At 34.2% G+C, this 20659-nt stretch overlaps 1 protein-coding gene across 1 annotated transcript in view; it reads left to right on the top strand.

Moving 5' to 3' along the window:
* The window catches only part of TMTC3 (transmembrane O-mannosyltransferase targeting cadherins 3), a 166605-nt gene extending 146411 nt beyond the window's left edge, over positions 1-20194 (top strand). Inside the window, exon 16 of the mRNA XM_059936639.1 lies at positions 20179-20194. The gene's annotated coding sequence lies outside the window, so the exon portion shown is untranslated. The remainder of the gene's footprint in view (positions 1-20178) is intronic.
* Positions 20195-20659: the final 465 nt, after the last annotated feature.

Genomic DNA, 20659 nt, shown 5'->3' on the forward strand with positions numbered 1-20659 from the left:
GTCAGAAAAGTCTTTAAGCAACCTTCTAGGAAAGCACTGAGAAATTATTTTGTAACAGATATTTTTCAGAAAATGACTCAGAAGAAAATGAACCTAGTGAAATCCTTGTATTTGCAAAGATCTATGTTGTAGGAAAGAAATATGCTGCTAAAGCAAGAGAACCACCATTGTTGAAGTCAGTTTTTATGCCTTAAATTTGAACACTTCGGTTTAACTTAGAGACATAGAAATAGTTGTGATTTGTATGTTACCTCTAGTGAAAGGAATTGACCACTCCAGGATGAATTGTCTCTGTCATTAACATGAAAAGTAGAAGAGAAGGAGTGGATAAGAGTGTCACCAATATCCTTGGGAGGAGTTGATTAGTGACACTAGAATCACACTATTTTATAGCTCTAAGTTATTAGTTGTTTGATATGTATTATGCTCAAGTTTTAGGTGTCTATTAAATAACATATATTCTCTATGTAGTTGTATAGTCACCCTGCATATCATAGACCATCAATGTATATCAGTATCTCTCTTATTCTTCTAAAATTAATTCTTTAATATGGGTTGCACTTTTCACTCATAAAATGCTGCATCTTTGTTAAACCTAGAAGGCAAAGATTCCCTTTCAGCTATTGTTCAGGGAGAAATACTCAAGTAAGAAGATCCAATAGAGATTTGCAATTCTCTGAGTTTCAGAATGAAAACTGCTGTTAAGAAACCTGTTTTCCTTATAAAACAGTGCCTGAACAAGATGCATATAGGAAGGCTGTCAAGCTACCTGTCCTGTTTTGTCCATCTTTTAAAATTGTGAAAGGACAAGCACATTCCTGCAAAATACACGTGCCTGTATATATGTGTGTATGGTGGTTATGATGGGGGCCTGGGGGAAATGACATATTTTCCCTTGTGCCAGGTCATCTCACTATCCAGGGTTTCTTTGCTTTTCCAACCCTGAGCACTTGTGGTGGACAGACATGACTCTGACTCAACCAGTTGGCTTGAGTCTGTGTCCATTTACACTTGTGCTATACTTATTCTCTAGAGCTGGACCCCATCCATGTTCTCACGTGTCTCATTTCCTGCCATGATTCACCTCTGTAGCTCACTTTATCTCCCCTAAATTCTATCTGGCCCATAAATATCCTGTATTTGCTTGAGTTTCTTGGAGACTGTCACTGTTACCTCCCCTCCACCATTAGGGCCACAGCTTTAATCCATGTTTTGCCTCCTACTCATTTTCCTCATACATACTCATACTAATTCCACTCCAGAAAACAGACCCCATTTCCTTCCCACCAGGCTTTATGGTCTGCAGAGCAAGTGGTGTAACACCCTGCTGGAAGCTAGAGTTGATTATTATTATTTTTTTTTGATGCATAAATAGCAAAATATTTATTTAATATAGGAGTATTTTATCACTCCTGTATTTTTAGTGAGTATATTTGCTTTTTTTTTTTTAACATCCTTACTATAGTATAATTGCATTACATTATTGTGTTAGTTGCTGCTGTATAACAAAGTGAATCAGCTATTAGAGTTGATTATTTTATGGCTTGTATAACAAAGGGGTAGCATTCCTAACATTTCCAGATGGTAGTGTAGGGATAGGTGCCCAAACTTAATACTTTCCTCCAAAGTCCTTCTATCTGGAAGCATCTGTTTTCCCAAAATTAGCAACTCCAGCTATCAAAACAAGTACTTTCAAATGGTAGCTTATTGCATAACAAGGAGGAAATGATGGTTCAAATATTTTAATTTTGTAAACAGTTTATCGTGTATTATGAAAGAGTAGAAAGATTTTCAAGAGTATTGTTAACTATTTGCTTTGCCAAACTTTGTCTTTCAGCAAAAGGCAGAATAACAAAGATCTGGAAATGTTATCATCAGCACAATTCAATTGTTGTTTGTATCTGGTTAAGAATTTGCTTAAATGGGCTTCCCTGGCTGTCCAGTGGTTAAGACTTCGCCTTCCAATGCAGGGGGTGCGGGTTCAATCCCTGGTCAGGGAGCTAAGATCCCACATGCCTAGGGGCCAAAAAACCAAAACATAAAACTGAAGCAATACTGTAACAAATTCAATAAAGATTTTAAAATGGTCCACATCAAACAAATCTTTAAAAAAAAAAGAATTTTCTTAAAGACAGCACACATAAATGTGAATGTGTGAATGGCTTTCATACATTAAATGTTCATCGTGGTGTGCTGGAAAGACCAGGGACGTACTAGTCACACAGATCTGAGCTGGGTTAAAAATTTAGCTGGCCACTTACAAGTTGTGTGACATTGAACAGCTCACTTGACTTCTCTGAGGCTCATTTTGTCTCACCTCTATTACTGGTAGTTAGATGTTCTTTTTTTCAAAGATTTAAATAGGAAAAGATTCACCAAGGTATTTAGCATGGTGCTGGTCAGTGTAGGTGTCCAAAATGCATAAGTTATCTTTTTCAAAAATAGCAACTCTTCATTCAAATCCACAGATCACCGAAAGTCAGATTTGGGGAAGAGTCTTTGTTAAGTATGTAAGAGTTGATATGATTAGAAAACAAAACAAAACTTAAGGTCACCTCACTAGGTCATCCAGATTTCACCTCATAAATAGAGATGATACTTTGCTCCCATCCCACTGTAGTTTCAATGATTGGATACTTGACATCAGTAGCAAGCAGAATATTAAGTTATTGTCCTTCTATCATGCATTTACTGCATTTTGGGACCACTAAAATTGTGTGGTTACACTTTTTTTTTTTTTTTTTTTGCCTATTGACTTCTATTCTTTATCTAATCAAAGACAGAAAATCCCAGAAGGTCAGCTGGACAATAGAGGTTTAGTAATAAAGCATTATTACCTAAGAGATAGTTTCCACAAATAAAACGCTGTAGCAAGAACTGGAGACTATCAGAAATTCCTAGAAAGAGTATGTCCTAGGAATTGCAGTAATTTATTTAGCTTGTCATTCAGAATAGAAGAGAACAGGAAATTTTCTGTAGGATAAATAGCCACCACAGTGGTACATAGCTGAACTAGACCTATTCTTGCAAGAAACTGAGAATTGACCCAGGAGATATTTATACCAGCCTTCTCTTCCAGTTGTAGATTTGAAAGAGAGATTTAACCATTATACAAGAATGTATGAATTGAACCAAGGGTAATCCACACAATTTGTTGGTTGACAAGTATAAAATTTGAAAACACTTGGCTTCATTCAGGGAATTTCTGGTGGTCCAGTGGTTAGGACTCAGGGCTTTCACCACTGAGGCCCAAGTTCAATCCCTGGTCGGGGAATTCAGATCCTGCAAGCCGGACGGTGCAGTCAAAAAAAAAAAAAAAAAAAAAAAAATTTGGCTTCATTCAATGGTGGCTAAAGAAAAAGAAGCAAGAGAGAGCAATGTAAAACTACTGCAGAGCAAGGGAAAGGAAATTAAAACCTCATAGGAAGAGAATATTTCTGAAAATAAACTAAGATATAATCCATTCTAAGGTTTAGAAAAATGAGTAGACATTCTCAATAAAATGCAAAAAGTCTTGCTTTTTCATAAGGGGAAAATCTGATCAGTTAAAAGGGTAACACAAACAGGTAAAAAGGGAGATGACTAAATAAGGATTTCAAGGAAATAAGAAAAATTAGCATGATTAAAACTTATTGCAGAGGGCTTCCCTGGTGGCGCAGTGGTTGAGAATCTGCCTGCTAATGCAGGGGACACGGGTTCGAGCCCTGGTCTGGGAAGATCCCACATGCCACGGAGTAGCTGGGCCCGTGAGCCACAACTACTGAGCCTGCGCGTCTGGAGCCTGTGCCCCGCAACGGGAGGGGCCGCGATAGTGAAAGGCCCGCGCACCGCGATGAAGAGCGGTCCCCGCACCGCGATGAAGAGTGGCCCCCGCTTGCCGCAACTGGAGAAAGCCCTCGCACGAACCGAAGACCCAACACAGCCAAAAAATAAATAAATAAATAAATAAAGTAGTTATAAAAAAAATTAAAAAAAAAAAAAAAAAAAAAAAAAACTTATTGCAGAAGCAAAGAAGCAGAAATGATATTGCATAAAATTAAATCAGTGATTTAAAGAAACTTCCAAAGCTTTTCCAAAACACAGTAGGAAAGGGCAAAGGTAAGAAAATTATGATACAGAAGATGAAACATGGAGTAAAAAGAATAGAGAATATATAGGTAATAGATTTAGCAGAAAAAACCTCATCAAAATCAGAATAAGTAATAAAGAAAAACGTAAATAAAAAAGTTTTCTGAAATATATAGATATATATATCTTGGAGTAATTTTTGATTTATAACCATAAATTAAAAGTCCTCTTTTTGTCCAAAATATAGAAAATGAATAAACAAAGAAGCAACAACATCTTGACCCCAGCATAGGAGTTAAAATTAAGATACACTCAGACTGCTTATACAACCCTCAGTCTGCTTATACAACCCTCAGTACCAGTATAATAAGCAACATCTAATAATAATCATAGTTACCATTTAACTGAATGCCTTCTACATGCAACATGATGACACATTTTATCTTCTTAATTAAAATAACAGCCCTGTGAGATAGGTAATCTCATTTGGAGAAATTGAGATTCAGACAATTAACATAACCAAGATCCTACAGCCAGAAAGTTGTCATAGAATTAAAATCTAACCTATGTTTATTTGATTCCAAAATGTGCTCTTTTTATTGTAATGTGTGGCCTCTATAATACTTAGGTGGAAATGCCTTTGATCTAAAATTAAGTACTTAGCTAAGTTATTTTTAGCAATGCAGGCAAAAAAAAAAAAAAAAGGCATCATTAGATAAGCAAAGATTCAGAAAATATGCCACTTATACTCGCAGGAAAAAATATATTAGTACAGGATTGACTCCAGCTATACTAGAGAATAATAAAAATTAAAACAGAAAAATCAGGTTTAATAGAAAGGCATTGGGACTGAGCTTTGGAACCATTTATGAAGTTGCTGCAAATAACTATGATGAATCAGGGCTATGGTACCAGAGACGAAAAGGAGAAAATGGATTTGCAAGAATTAATGAGATATTGACTAACCCTGTATGGGGAGTAATGAATTAGGGACAGTCTAGGGCAACTCCCAGATTTATGACTTTAGTGTCTGGATTGATGTTGGTAATGACTGGGATACAGGAGGAAGAACAGAATTTCATAAGAAGATTATTAATTTTTAGACACAGAGTTCAAGATTCCTCTGTAATATACTGGTAGGCAGGGAGTTAAACAGGACTAGTATTCATGAGAAAGGTTTTGGGTGGAGATGTAGACATGGGAGGTGGTCTTAAATTTGGGGTAGTGAGTGAAATCACTTAAGAATAGCATAGAGTGTGAAGAGAACGAAGGACAGAGTGTGGGGAATGTTAGCATGGAGGAACTGAGGAATTGTTATGGGATAACAAAGATTCAGTGAAAGAAAATTTTAGATAGAAAGCAATAACAATGCCGGAGACTCTGCTGAGAGGACAGTAAGATGAAGCATGAAGTATGTCCATTGAAACCAGCACTTGAGAACCTTGAAGAGGCACTTTCAGTGGAGCTGTGTTACTGGGAGTCTGACTCCAGTGAGTTGAGGTAGTGTGGGAAAGTGGAGTTGAAGGAACACACTTGATTTTAAAAGACTGAAGACATACAAGCACATTTATAGACTGGACAGAAGGATCTCATAGAAAGAGACCGTATTATTGGTGAAACATGAAGCAAAGTCCCGAATGAGATACAAAAGATTGAATTAAGACCAGTGTTGAAGAATTACGTTAGAAAAGAAGAATGAACACCCTGAACATGAATAGCTGCAGATCTGAATGATTTTGTGAAGGGGAGTTGAGACATTTTCCTTCTGACACTATTCTCTGAGATATTGGATCTAAGGTCATGTGTTGAAATTGCATGAAGTAGAGACCATGAAGAGAATATGGAGAGACTTTCTTTTCTAATTACTACTATTTTATACACTTAAAGTCATATATGTAATATATATGTAATGCAAAACAAGAAAGTAAACATCAGGAATTCACTATCCAGCTTATGTGCTAGAAAACTCTTTACATGTTCGTTACCAATCCCATCAATCAGCCTCTGCTACAGCTTCAATAAAGGTTTGTGATAGCAGTGCAGAGGAATAGAAGGGAAAAAAAAGATAATCCAGGAAAATGGAACAATTGTCAAGTGGCACCATGGATCTAGATGTAAATTGCTACTATAAATCTGTAGAAGCACAGATCTTCATGGTTGTCAGATTTTGTTAAGCTGCATTAGTAGCTCAAGTGTATTTAAAAAGAAGCCAGCTCATAGAACTGCTACAGAAGAACAAAGAAGCTAGAAGTTTACAAAACATTAAGAGAGTACTTCAAATGATCTTCAGTGAATCTGCATTCAATAAAAAAGGAAGTTTGGTGAAGAACTGGTTGAGAGCTCAAGGACAGTGAAGTTCAACAGACTAAAGCAGGGTTCCACAATACAATGAAACAGTAGGTTTCATGGAAGGAAGAAAGTAAGGCAGGAGAATCATAAGAATTTTTGGTTGAAAATGGAATAGTGAAGACTAAAAGTTTATAGGTGGAGTAGTTCCAGATGATGACTGAAATCCCAGGTCATCTAGTGGCGCTCCTGATGTGGAATGCAGACACAAGTCAGTAGTTTTGAAGGCAAAGAATTATGAAATTACTATACTGGATGTTATTTTCCCTATGAATGCTGAAATTAGGATAACTGCAAAGTTGGATTTGAGAGAAAGACACTGAACCATGTGCCTTAAAATCTCAGAGATGAGGAGAATCTAAGGAGATCCAAATTACCATCACTTCTAGAAGGAGACCATGCCCTTGCTGGATGTCAAGAACCTCAGATAAGAGTTTAACATGAATGTGACTAGTTAGGAAGTTTCCATAGACGTTAGGAAGATTTTATTCCATTGTGTAGGTGAGGGATGATGGAGAGATAAAGAACAGTTTTTGTTTTTGTTTTTCCAGAGAAGTGCAGAGCAGTATAAAGATGAGAATCCTGGAGAGAATAGGTGATCAAAAGAAACTACACTTTGAATACTGTCCTGATATTTCTTCAGTCTTGATGTTAAAGAAACAAGCATCATGGATGTAGTTCACATGACAATATTGTTGCAAATTTGCCTTGGTGCCAGAATTGGATGTGCATCTGCAGTGATGCTGCTGTGAACTTCCTGCAGAATTTGCCTCTTTTGTACGAGTTCAGAATGATGATTGTCCAGATGGAAACACTGAAGAATGGGGAATTCTCAGTTGTAGAGATAAAGTAGTTTGGGTTTAGAGTTTTTCTGTTTATTCATTTTCAGTAAGCAATATTTTCACAGACTTAAATAAAGTCCGTTGCTACAATCTTCACAATTTCCTCCTCTGAGCTAATTTAATTGGTAAATTATTTCCTTATTGTTAATATATCTTTGAATCGGACAAGGAATAGAAAAGAAATACATGTTAATGTTACACCAAATGAGACTACAGTTAAGCAGAACCTCATCCCTTGGCTCTCAAGGTGGAAGAGTTACGGTAGGGGGTTGCAGTTGAACACAACAAATGAGATAAACATGTTACTTGGTATTTTTTTAAAAAAAAAGGTAAAGAAAAGCATAGCTGAGAAAGAACTACAGCTGAGAGAGTGGAAGAGAGCTGTGGTTGTTACAAGAAAAATGAAAACTATGTTAACATTGGGTAAGAACAAGGATTGCAGAAAAGTGATGTTAAAGCGTGAAGATAATTCAAAGAATATTGAGAAGTCTATACTGAATATAAATATTTGAAAGCACAACCACTTCAACTGAGATCAAATCTGTTTTTTAGCTCATTTCTAAAATGTAGTTTAGAACATCTTAGGATAGAAGAGATAGATGGAAACACACATGCAAATACTAACACTGCACAGAGGAATGAGCTCTCAGCATCTGGACATTTAAAAATATAATTGATTGGAGGGGAGTGATTTGAGGGGATTTGGAGTTTCTAGAACATTTCTAATTTTACAATACATATTTTGTTTCATCAATAAATTATTTAACCAATTTGATCAATGTATTACAAGGTTTGGCAGAAAAAATAAGATCATCATAGCTATAAATTACTGTAACAGTTGAAAGAGAAAATGTAAAAGAGGACAATTGAGGAAATAGAAATGAAGATTGCTGAGGACTCACTCAGATGTATGTATATACATATAGCATGAGTATATTTGCCTTTTACCATCACCATTTGAAAATGTTTTGAAAAGTTGATGTTGAAAAGTTGTAAGGACTTAAGAAAGCATATACTCACGGTTCAGTTGGATAAATTGTTTGATTACCTTTAATACGGCTGGCTGCCATTAATATACTGAACGTTGTCCTAGCAGGATATTTGCAATAAAAATATTGACATAGTAATTTAAACTGTTGATTGTATCCAGTAAATTTGATAATGCTATATATGTGATGAGAGGAGAACTGGTTGGAAAGATCTGATTGGTTCGGTTTTCTTTGCTCAGCAAGAGGAGCATTTAATGGGGAAAAGCTTGAATAACACATTTGCTGAGGGCCTATTTTCCATACCAAAAGAACCTCACAGTCACAATACGTGGTTACAATATGTGTTACAAAGCTCATAAAAATCAGCCAGCTGATCATAAAATCATCTTAATAAAGAACAGGAGATCAAACAGATTAGACTGTTTCCATCAGATTTTGCCATAAATATTTTCTTGATATAGGTCATTGAGTAGTCATTAATATTTTAGATTATGAAGCCTCCTAATACTTTGATCATATCTATGGGCCCTCACCTCAGGAAAAATACACGTGTCCATGAAACACTCACACATGTTTTTGAGCCTATTCCTGGACCTCAGGGGTTCTTGGATAACAGGTAAGAATATTTATTGTTGATTAATATCTGAAATATTACCTTTTTGTGCTCATAAAATAACTAAACTTCACCATTAATTCTCCCTTCCTATAATCACTAACTCCTCTTCCCTCCTGTTCCCAACAACACATCTATTCTTTTTTGTTTATTGAATTTTAGAGCACTAAATAAATGTGTTCAGACATCTGAGAGATGTTAATGTCTAAGAATCCTTAAATAATCACATAGATCTTAGCTCTTCCTTAAGTATCATTAAGTTTGTTTCTGATTCGTTTCAGATTCATTCTTCAGAAGTTCCACAAGTGTTTAAATTCTGTGGAGTCTGATCCATGGTTAACCTTCGGTAGCATGATTCTTGAGGTCAAACGTCTTGGATATGTATCCAAATTCTCAGATACAAGATAAGCTAGCACACTTACTGTTTATTGTAATATTAATTTTATATTTTGGAACATGAAAGGCCAACAACTGTTAAAGGATTTAGTTAATCTGGTTTGAAAGTTTTATTGAGGTATAATCGACACAATAACTGCACATATTTAAGTGTACAATTTGAGGTTTTCTCATGTATATACACCCATTAAACCATAACTGAAGTCAAGATAATAAACATATTCATTCCTCCCCTAAGTGTTCTCATGCCCTTTTGTAATATCTCCCTGTAGACACTTTCCACTCCTTCCATCCCCTCACCATCCTCAGACAATCACTAATTTGGTTTCCATCATTACAGATTAGTTGGTAATTTCTAGAATTTTAGTAAATGAAATCATAGTGCATGTATTCTTTTCTTGTTTGGTTTTTGTCACTCAGCAAAGTTATTTTAGGATTCATCCATGTTTTTATGTGTATCAGTAGTTCATTTCTCTTTTACTGTTGTATAGTATTATACTGCATGGATGTACCACAATGTATTTATCTGTTCACCACAAGCCAAAGAATGTAGGGGAGCCTCTAGAATCTGAAAAAGAAGGGACAATGGATTATTCCCTGGAACCACCAGAAGAAAGAGCCCTGCCAACTATTTTAAACTTCTGACCTCCAGAACTATCAGATAACATATTGTGTTGTTTTAAGCCACTAAGTTTGTGGCATTTGTTATTGTAGCAATAAAAAAATTAATACAATGCCTTTATTAGGTTGAAGAAGTTCCTTTATATTCTAGTTTGCTGACAGCTTTTATAAGAATTGGTGTGAGATTTTGTCAAATGCTTTATCTGAATCTATTGTGATGGTGATATGGTTTTCATTTTTTATTTTCTGTTGATATGGTGAAGTATGTTAATTAATTTCTAATGTTAAACTAACTATGCATTAGAATATTAACCCCATTTGGTCATAGTATATTATCCTTTTTATTTATTTTATGATTTGATTTGATTTGATAAAACTTTTTAAAGAACATGAGGATAGTGGTTTGTTGTTTTCTTTTCTTTTCAAAAATTTTTAAAAATTGAACTATAGTTGATTTACAATGTTTCAGATGTACAGAAAAGTGATTCAGTTATATATATATATTTTTTTTTCTTTTTCACATTCTTTTCCATTATAGTTTATTACAAGATATTGAATATAGTTCCCTATGCTATACAGTAGGTCCTCGTTGGTTGTCTATCTTATATATACTAGTGTGTATCTGTTAATCTCAAATTCCTAATTTATCCCTCCCTCCACCTTTCCCCTTTTGTAACCATAAGTTTGTTTTCTATGTCTGTGAGTCTATTTCTGTTTTGTAAATAAGTTCCTTTGTATTATTTTTTTAGATTCCACATGTCAGTGATCTCATATGATATCTGTCTTCCTCTGTCTGATTTACTTCACTTAGTATGATAATCTCTAGGTCCATCCATGTTGCGGCAAGTGACATTATTTCATTCTTCTTTATGGCTGAGTAGTATTCCATTGTGTGTGTGTGTATATATATATATATATATATATACACACACACATCTTCTTTATCCATTCATCTATTGATGGACAATTAGGTTGCTTCCATGTCTTGGCTATTGTAAATAGTGCTGCTATGTCCTACTGGGGTGTGTGTATCTTTTCAAATTAGCGTTTTTGTCTTTTCCAGATATGTGCCCAGGAGTGGGATTGCAGGATCATATGGTAACTCTACTTTTAGTGTTTTAAGGAACCTCCATACTGTTCTCTATAGTGACTGCACCAATTTACATTCCAACAGTGTAGGAGGGGTCCCTTTTCTCCACACCCTTTCTCGCATTTATTATTTGTAGATTTTTTGATGATGACCATTCTAACTAGTATGTGTTGTTTTCTTTTCTACTAATGTTTTTGGTTATAATATTGGATTTCCTTAACTTCAGTTTTCTGGATGAATTTGTGTAGAATCAGAATTACTTCTTCCTAAATAATTGGTAGAATTCATGAGTCAAACTATCTGGACCTAGAATTTTCTATGTGGGAAGTTTGTAAACTACAAGTTCAGTTCCTTTAGTAGATATATTGTTATTCACATTAAATATTACTTTTTGAGTGAGCTTTGATAGTTTCTTTCAAGGAATTTGTCCATTTTATCTAACTTAAATTTCTTCATATTCTTTACTTATTATTCTTTTTACATCATGGAATTTCTAGTGATGTCATTTCCCTCATTTTTGGTATTGATAATCTGTTCTTTTTTTCTTTTTTCCCTAGTAAGTCTGGTTATAGGTTGATCTTCTCGAGGAAGCATTTTTTGGTTTCATTGATTCTCTATACTGTTTTTCTGTTTCTAATTCATTGAGTCATTGATCTACACACTGATCTTTATTATTTCCTTTTTTCTCACATAGGGTTTTATTTGCTCTTTTTTTTTTTCCTGTATCTATTGAGATGACCCTACAGTTTTAATTAATTTATTTTTTTAATATAGTAAGGTATGTTGATTTTTCATAGGTGTCTCATAAGGTGGAAGCTGAAGCCTTCATTTAAGATCTATTTTCATTTCTAATACAGGCATTTACTACTATAAATTTCCCTCTAAGTACTGATTTAGCTGTATGCTACAAATTTTAGCATATTGTGTTTTTATTTTCATTCAGTTCAAAATACTTTCTTGTTTCTCATTTGTTTTTCTTCTTTAACTCATAAGTTATTTAGAATTATGTTGTTTAGTTTCCAAATATTTAGAGATTTTTGAGATGTCTTTCTGTAGTTGATTTCAAGTTTAATTTCATTATGATCAGAGAACATACTTTGTATGATATAAGTCATTTTAAATTATTGAGACTTCTTTTATGGTTCAGAATAGACTTCATCTTCCACTTTACACTTAAAAAGAATACATATTATAATGTTGGCTGTAGTCAACAAAAACATACATTCTATACATGTCAATTAGGTCAAGTTGCTTGATTTAATCCATCCACTCAATCCATTATGGAGAAGGAAGCGTCAAAATTAACAAATTTATTGTTTCATGGATCTGGAGGCCAGAAGTTTTAAACCAAGGTGTAAGTAGGGCCATGTTCCCTTCTGTAGTGCTAGAGGAAGAACTAAATATTCCATGCTTCTGTCCTAGCTCCGGATAGCCTCAGGCATTCTTTGGCTTGCAGATACATCACTCTAATCTTCCATCTTCACATGGTGCTTTCCCTGTATTCTCATATCTTCTTCTCTCTGTGGGTGTTTTCTCTTGTCTTTCTTTCCAGTTTCCCTTATAAGAGACACCAATCATTTTGTATTAGAACCCACCCTAATGAACTTGTTTTAATTTAATTGCCTCTGTAAAGATCCTTTCCCCAAATAAGATCACATTCTGAGGTACTGGAGGTTAGGACTTCAATGTATCTTTTTTGAGGTAACATAATTCATCTCATAACATGGGTCTTGCTTTTTTTGAAATTCAGTCTGACAATCAGTGCCTTTTAGTTGAGATAGGTTGACCATTTACAATGTGATTACTGATATGGTTAAGTTTAAATAAATAATCTTGCTATTTGCTATTTGCTTTCTATTTGTTCTATATGTTATTTTTCCCCCTTTCTCCACTTTTCTGCCTTTTTTGGGGATTAATTTAGTATCAATTGATTCTATTTTATCTTCTTTTTTGCCTTTTTATCTATACTTCTTGTTGTGTCATTTAATGATTGCTCTATGACTTATGGCATACAACTTCAACTTAGTATAGTCTACTTTCAAGTAGTATGAGAATCTTACATTTGCATTTCTTTCTTCTGGGCCTTTGTGTTGCTGTTGTCATATGTTTTAATTTACGCTTGTTAGAAACCCCACACTAGATTGTTATTATTTTTGCTTTAAACAATTGGTTATTTTTTAAAGAAATCTACATAAGAAGAAAAATATTTTATATTTGCCTGTGTATTTACTTATTGTAGTACTCTTAATTCCTTTTTGTGACTCCAGATTTTATTTATAATATAAGAAATTAATTAGATAAATAAGATATCCCTAATCATCTAACAGTAAGTAAGAATGATGATATATAATCTCATTCTCTTGAGCTTATGTGAAGGATTTTTATATTTTTATAGGAATATTTATTGTTATAAAATATTTTTGGAATTTATATATACAGGCTATTCACTTACTTCAAAAAATGATAATTATAATATTTAATTTATACCAGTGGGAGTATATGAAAAATTGAAAATGTAATCATTGAGAAAGAATTTCTTTGATTAATTTTTTAATACATTAGGTCAGTTCTTTACAATCATTTTTATATTATGGCACACAGAGAATATGATCATATCAGTGTGATATACTGAAGTAAACTGATGAGGCTGCTTGATGGGCCCGGAGCTCTGACTCTCCTTGGCTCTCCAAAGTCGTCCAAGGGGTATGAGTATCAATATCAGTATAATGTTTACCTATTGAGAAATTCCACGTTAAGCCACAATACTTCACTGTGGTTATTATTGATACAATGACCATCAGCCTTATTCCAGCTTCATTTAACAAATCCTTATCATTTCATGTTGGGTGGTAGGAAACAGCAACAAAGCTTAACCTGTGACACAATTTTTTATCAAACTTTGGCAGACTTGATGCTCCAACCATAAGTTGGGAATAATAACCAAAAGCAGAAAATATATAATTTGTCATAGGGTCAATACCTGATAATTTCTGAGACTCATGCATACCTTTATTCCATGATTGTGTCTGACAAGAAAACAGATTTATAACTAAATGAAAGACATTAAAATGCTTAGTGACATTGTCTTTTTTCCCCCTCAATTCACTGAAAGTAGAAAGTTTCTCTTTCTAAAAGAAGCAAAGGAGAACCAAACTATATGGCATCACTGAATGACAGTGAATTTCTTTCCACTGAATATTTGGAAAGAAGACTGGAAATACTTAACAGGTAAATTTGCCTATCTTTATATTCAGGTTGATCAAGTTTTACTGAGACTTTAAAGTTCTTAATAATACTGGCCAATGATTCCAGTTGCTGGGTTAAAATTGTAGCTCATCATTTCCCTTCTGAACTTTTTATAAAACTTTATCCAAAGAATCAATAGTCATTGTTGGCAAAGCACATGCTCCTCGCAAATAAGTGCTTTGATCAACAATAATGTCAATGAAGATATTAGTCTTCCCTTTCTAAATTCAATACTATCACAGTCTCCTAAAAGTAATAAAAATAAAGTATAATGCTTGGGTTTGTACAATGAAGCTGTTATGTTAGAATACTGAGAGTGATCAGAGGGCTGCTGAGAGCAAACTTAACCTAATAAATCACTGGCCTCTATTCCAAGTGTAAAATCCTTCCTGAGTGAAAAAGAGAAATGTTTGAACTTGAGTCACATTCTTTTTTAAAAAAGAATCAGCATCAGCTTTGACTTTAAGGCATCAACCAATTTTAGTGCCAGCCATCTGTCAGCTTTCAATTAACTAAATAGTTATTATTAGTCATTTATTGGACTGATACTTGGTTTCTTTGATTTTTTTTTGCATTAATACCAAAATCAGCATTTAACTTTTAAATAACTGAATTCTAAAATTGAGAAGGTTATGCATTGAGCAAATATGTATTTTAAGGCTATATGTTATAACTTAGAAATGGGGGGCCTCAAGTCCAAGGATTGAAGGACCTCTGCTCAATATCATCTAATACAAGGGTCTGTAAGTAACCTCTGACTTTTTGCAGCGATTTTAATAAATTACCTTAAAAATTTTAGAAAGAATATCTTTTTTACAAGGAACTATTTCCACTTTTTTTTGTTGTTGTTGAATAACAGTTTTTAGCTGTTTTATTCACACAAACACTTATTTGTTCATTAATACTTATTCATTAAATGTGCATTTATTAAATACCTACTATGTAGCCAGCTTGTCTTTTGTAGTTGAGAAAACTAATGATAAGTCATGGTGTCTGTTCTCTAAAACTTTTTGGTTTTCTTGAGGGCTGGATATTTAAGTTACTAATTATGGCTATGTAGTAAGTGTTCTCAGAGAGGTAGATTTTATGAACTAAGTGAAATGAACTATGTGAATGAAGTTTAGAATTACAACGTTGGGTGAAAAGCAAATCCCAGATGATTACTTAAACTCTGACAATATTTCTGAAAAGCTAAAAAACAAGCACAACCAAATATTTAGGGATACCTCTGAAACACACTGAAATAATAACGTCGATGATGATAATGATGATGAAAGTTTTAGGGAATAATAAGTCAGGATAATGGCTAAAAGGGAAGAGATCACTGAGAAACACCAGCTAGATGTAACAGTATTGGTATTGTAACCTAAACTGGGTGGTAAAATGTGTTAATTTTATTATTATAATTCATAGAATGAGTATGTGTTTTTTGGGTATGTATGATTTTGTTGAATTATTTTACTTTTTATTGAGGAAAATTTCAATCTTATACAAATGTAGAGAGACTAGTATAATATACCTCATGTTCATGTCACCAGCATCAGTGTGGATTAATTTATGGAAAACTTCATTTAATCCAATGCCCCACCCACATTATTCCCTTGATAATTTTTTTTTAACATATACATATATCCACCCTTTTTCTGATTCTTTTCCCATATAGACCATTACAGAGTATTGAATAGAGTTCCCTATGCTATACAGTATGTTCTTATTAGTTATCTATTTTATATATAGTAGTGTGTATATGTCAGTCCCAATCTCCCAATTTATCCCTCCCCCTCCCTTACCCCTTGGTAACTGTAAGTTTGTTTTCTACATCTGTGACTCTATTTCTGTCTTGTAAATAAGTTCATTTGTACTGTTTTTTTAGATTCCACATATAAGCGATATCATATATTTGTCTTTCTGTCTGGCTTACTTCACTCAGTATGACAATCTCTAGGTCCATATTGCTGCAAATGGCATTATTTTTGTTCTTTCTTATGGCTGAGTAATATTCCATTGTATATATGTACCACATCTTCTTTATCCATTCCTCTGTCAATGGATATTTAGGTTGCTTTCATGTCCTGGCTATTGTAAATAGTGTTGCAATGAACATTGGGGTGCATGTATCTTTTCGAATTATGGTTTTCTCTGGGTGTATGTCCAGGAGTGGAATTGCTGGGTCATATGGTAGTTCTATTTTTAGTTTTTTAAGGAACATGCATGCTCTTTTCCATAGTGGCTGTACCAATTTACATACCCACCAACAGTGTAGGAGTGTTCCCTTTTCTCCACACCCTTTCCAGCATTTATTGTTTTTAGATATTTTGTTGATGGCCATTCTGACCGGTATGAGGTGATACCTTATTGTAGTTTTGATTTGCATTTCCCTAAAAATTAGTGATGTTGAGCATTTTCTCATGTGATTTTTGGCCACCTGTATGTCTTCTTTGGAGAAATGTCTATTTAGCTGTTCCACCCATTTTTTGATTGGGTTGTTTTTTTTAATATTGAGCTGCATGAGCTGTTTGTATATTCTGGAGATTAATCCCCTGTTGGTTGCTTTGTTTGCAAATATCTTCCACAATTCTATTATCATTCTTTAAAAAATTAAACCTAATTCCTCAGAATTATCAAATATCCAGTGTTTAAATTCAAATTTACCATTATCTCATTATTTTTAAAAGTATATATATATATATATATATATATATATATATATAGTTAAAATTAGGATCCATACAAGGAACAACCATATAGTAAATCTATAGGTTCCCTTTCAAATGTTTTTTCTTCATTTTAAAAATGAACTTTTTTTAAACAGAAGTTCTAGGCTCATAGCCATATTAAACAGAAGGTACAGAGATTTCCCACATACTCCCTGCCCCCATTTATGCATTATCCCCCATTATCAACATCCTCCACCAGAATAGTACATTTGTTATAACTGATGAACATACACTGACCCATCATAATCACCCAATTCATAATTGATATTATGGTTTACACAGTCTGTGGTTTGTACAAATGTATCCACCATTATGGTATCATACAGTGTATTTTCACTGCTCTAAAAATCTGTGTTCTACCTCTTCATGCCTCCCTCCCGCATAACTCCTGACAATCACTGATCTTTTTTACTTTCCCCATAGTTTTGCTTTTTCCAGAATGTCACATAGTTGGAATCATACAGCATGTGGCCTTTTCAGATTGGCTTCTTTCACTTAGTAATATGTATTTAAGGTTCTTCTATGTCTTTTCCTGGCTTGATAAATCTTTTCTCTTTAGTGATGAATAATATTCCATTGTCTGAATGTACCATAGTTTATTTATTTATTCACCTATTGAAGGACATCTGAGTTTCTCCCAAGTTTTGGCAATTATGAACAAAGTTGCTATATATATCTGTGCACAGGTTTTTGTGTGGACATAATTTTCAGTCCTTTGGGTAAATACCAAGGAGCATGATTGCTGGATCATCTGTGAGCTTGTATAGTGTTATTTGAAAATGTATTTGTATTAGCTATAATGTATATTGCAAACTCTAGGGCAACCACTGAAAAAAAGTTAAAAAAAAAAGTATAACTGATATGCTCACAGTGTGAGTACACCAGATCATCCTAATTCCTCCTTCCATCCCTTGTATAACTGCTGTCATTCATTTCACTTATACATAGGCATATATATATATTAATATATGTCTATATATACATACATAGTTGAATACATTGTTGCTATTATTATTTTGAACAATTAGGTCAATTGAAAATAAGAAAAGTAAAAGTTTTTATTTTACCTTCACTTGTTTCTTCTCTGTTGCTCTTCCTTTCTTCATGGATACAAGTTTCTGTCCTATAACATTTTTCATCTGTCTAAAGAATTTATTTTAACATTTCTTGCAGTGTAGATCTCTGATAACAAATTCCCTCAATTTTTGTTTCTCTCAGAAAGTCTTTATTTCTCATTCTCTTTTGAAGAATAATTTCACATAGTATAGAATTCTAGGCTGATTTTTTTTGTTTTCTCAATACTTTAAATATTTCAGTCCACTCTTGCACTACTTGCATGGTCTCTGAGTAGTTAGAAGTGATTCTTATCTTTGTTCCTCTGTAGTAAAATGTTTTTCCTCTGGCTTCTTTCAGGATTTTTCTTTATCTTTGATTTTCTGTAGTTTGAAAATGATACGCCTAGGTTAGGTTGTTTGGGGTTTTTTTGGCGTTTTTTTTTTGGTGGGGACAGTTGGTCATTTATATGGTTTTGTGTTCTCTGAGCTTATCAGATCTGTGGTTTGGTATCTGACAATTTGCGGAAATCCTCAGGGGGAGAGGAAAAATGTAGAGAGTAGTACATTATTTTTCCAGATATTTCTTTTGTTCAGTTCTCTCTTTTCCTTTTGGAATTCCCATTACATGTATGTTACACCATTTGTAATTGTTCCATAGTTTTGGGGTATCCTGTTCTTTTTTAAAATCTTTTTGCTTTTTGCTTTTCAGTTTTGGACGTTTTTAGTGAGATATCCTCAAGCACAGAGGTTCTTTCCTCAGCTGTGTCCAGTCTACTAATGAGCCCATCAAAGGCATTCTTTATTTCTGTTACAGTGTTTTTTATCTCTGCCATTTCTTTTTGTTCTTTCTTAGAATTTCCATCTCTCTGCTTACATATTCGATCTATTATTGCTGTCTACATTATCTTTAGAGCCTTAGCAGCTTTATTGAGATATAGTTGACATAAAACATTGGATAAGTTTAATGTGTATAATGTGATTATTTGATACACATATACATTGTGAAATGATTACCATAATAAATTAATGCATACATCATCTCAAATAATTACCATTTTCTAAGCAGCTGCGTAGCACAGGGAGATCAGCTCCGTGCTTTGGGACCACCTAGAGGGGTGGGATAGGGAGGATGGGAGGGAGATGCAAGAGGGAGGGGATTTGGGGTTATATGTATATGTATAGTTGATTCACTTTGTTATACAGCAGCAACTAACACAACATTGTAATTAATTATACTCCAATAAAGATGTTAAAAAAACAACAGTGAGATACCATTATGTACCTATTAAAATGGCTAAACTGGGGAAAAAAAATTACCATTTTTTGTTGTTAGTGGTGAGAACATTTAAGATGTACTCTTTTAGGAACTTTCAAAAATACTATATGGTATTGTTAATTATAATCACTGTGGTGTACATTAGATCTCTAGAAGCTATTCATCTTACTGGAAGTTTATACTCTTTGATCAACATCTTCCCTTTTCTCCCACCCCCCAGCCCCTGGCATTCACCAATTTACTCTCTGTTTCTATGAGGTTGAGCCTGTGGCATCTTAATCACAGCTGTTTTAAATTCCAAGTCTGTTAATTCCAACATGTCTGCCATATCTGAGTCTGATTCTGATGCTTGCTTTGGCTCTTCAAACGGTGGGGTTTTTTTTTGTTTTGGTTTTGTGGGGTTTTTTTTTTTTGCCTTTTTGTATGTTTAGTAATTTTTTTCTTGATAGCTACAAATGATCTACTGGGTAAAAGGAACTTCTGTAAATAGACCTTGCGTAATGAGGTGGTGAGATGTGGAGGGAGGGGTAGCATTCTATAGTCCTAGGTCTCAGTCTTTAAGTGAGTTTGTATCCCTGGGCTGTGAACCATACACAGCTTCGCATTTTCCTTAAGTGGGATAGGATGACTGCAGGCAGCTGGAGTTGCCAATTTCCTCTCCCCCAGGTCAATTAGGCTCTGATAAAACCTCAGCAGTTTAGCCTCTAGTTAAATAGTTTCAGCTGTGGGCAGACCTTGTTAAGAGTAGAATGCTGTGGCATGTTTCAGAATGGTTCCTTTTCCCTTTCCCCTGCCAGAAGCACAAGGTGATTTTTCTCCTAGATTCACTGTGAGAACCTGGTGGAATTCTTGGAGGTAAAATTCACAAAAGTGCGGCGTTCCCCTAATGACTGGTCCTCCTCTGGTTTTTATCTCTCAGAGGGGTCCATGTTGAGCCTTCACCAGTTCGTCAGTTACAGTTCGGATTTCCCTGCCTGGTTCCTGCAGAAGCTTGTGCTCCTGGTAAGTTGTGATTCTCTATATTCCTCTGTTGATATCTACAATCTTGGGGACAGCGGTTTGCCGTGTGACCTTACTTCTGTTACAGAGCTAAGAAAAGTTGTTGGTTTTTCAGTTTGTTCTGCTTTTTACTTTTTGTTCGAAAGATGTAGCGACTTCTAAATTCTTACATGTCAGACTGGAAACCAGACTAGAAGTCTCTTTTTTTCTTAACCAGTCTGTTGTAGAGTCTTTAGTTATCTATCTGAATTTTATTGCATTTTACTGGGCCTGTCCTTATGATAGCATTTAACATCTTTCTCTGTACTCTGCAAATTGGTAATTGGCGGAAGAAGTTTGATCTGATTTCATTTTAAATTTTTGGCAAGATTGCTTACAGATGGTATATATAGTTCTCTAAG

Source organism: Balaenoptera ricei, chromosome 10, assembly GCF_028023285.1.
Source record: "Balaenoptera ricei isolate mBalRic1 chromosome 10, mBalRic1.hap2, whole genome shotgun sequence".
NCBI classification, from domain to species: Eukaryota; Metazoa; Chordata; class Mammalia; order Artiodactyla; family Balaenopteridae; genus Balaenoptera; species Balaenoptera ricei.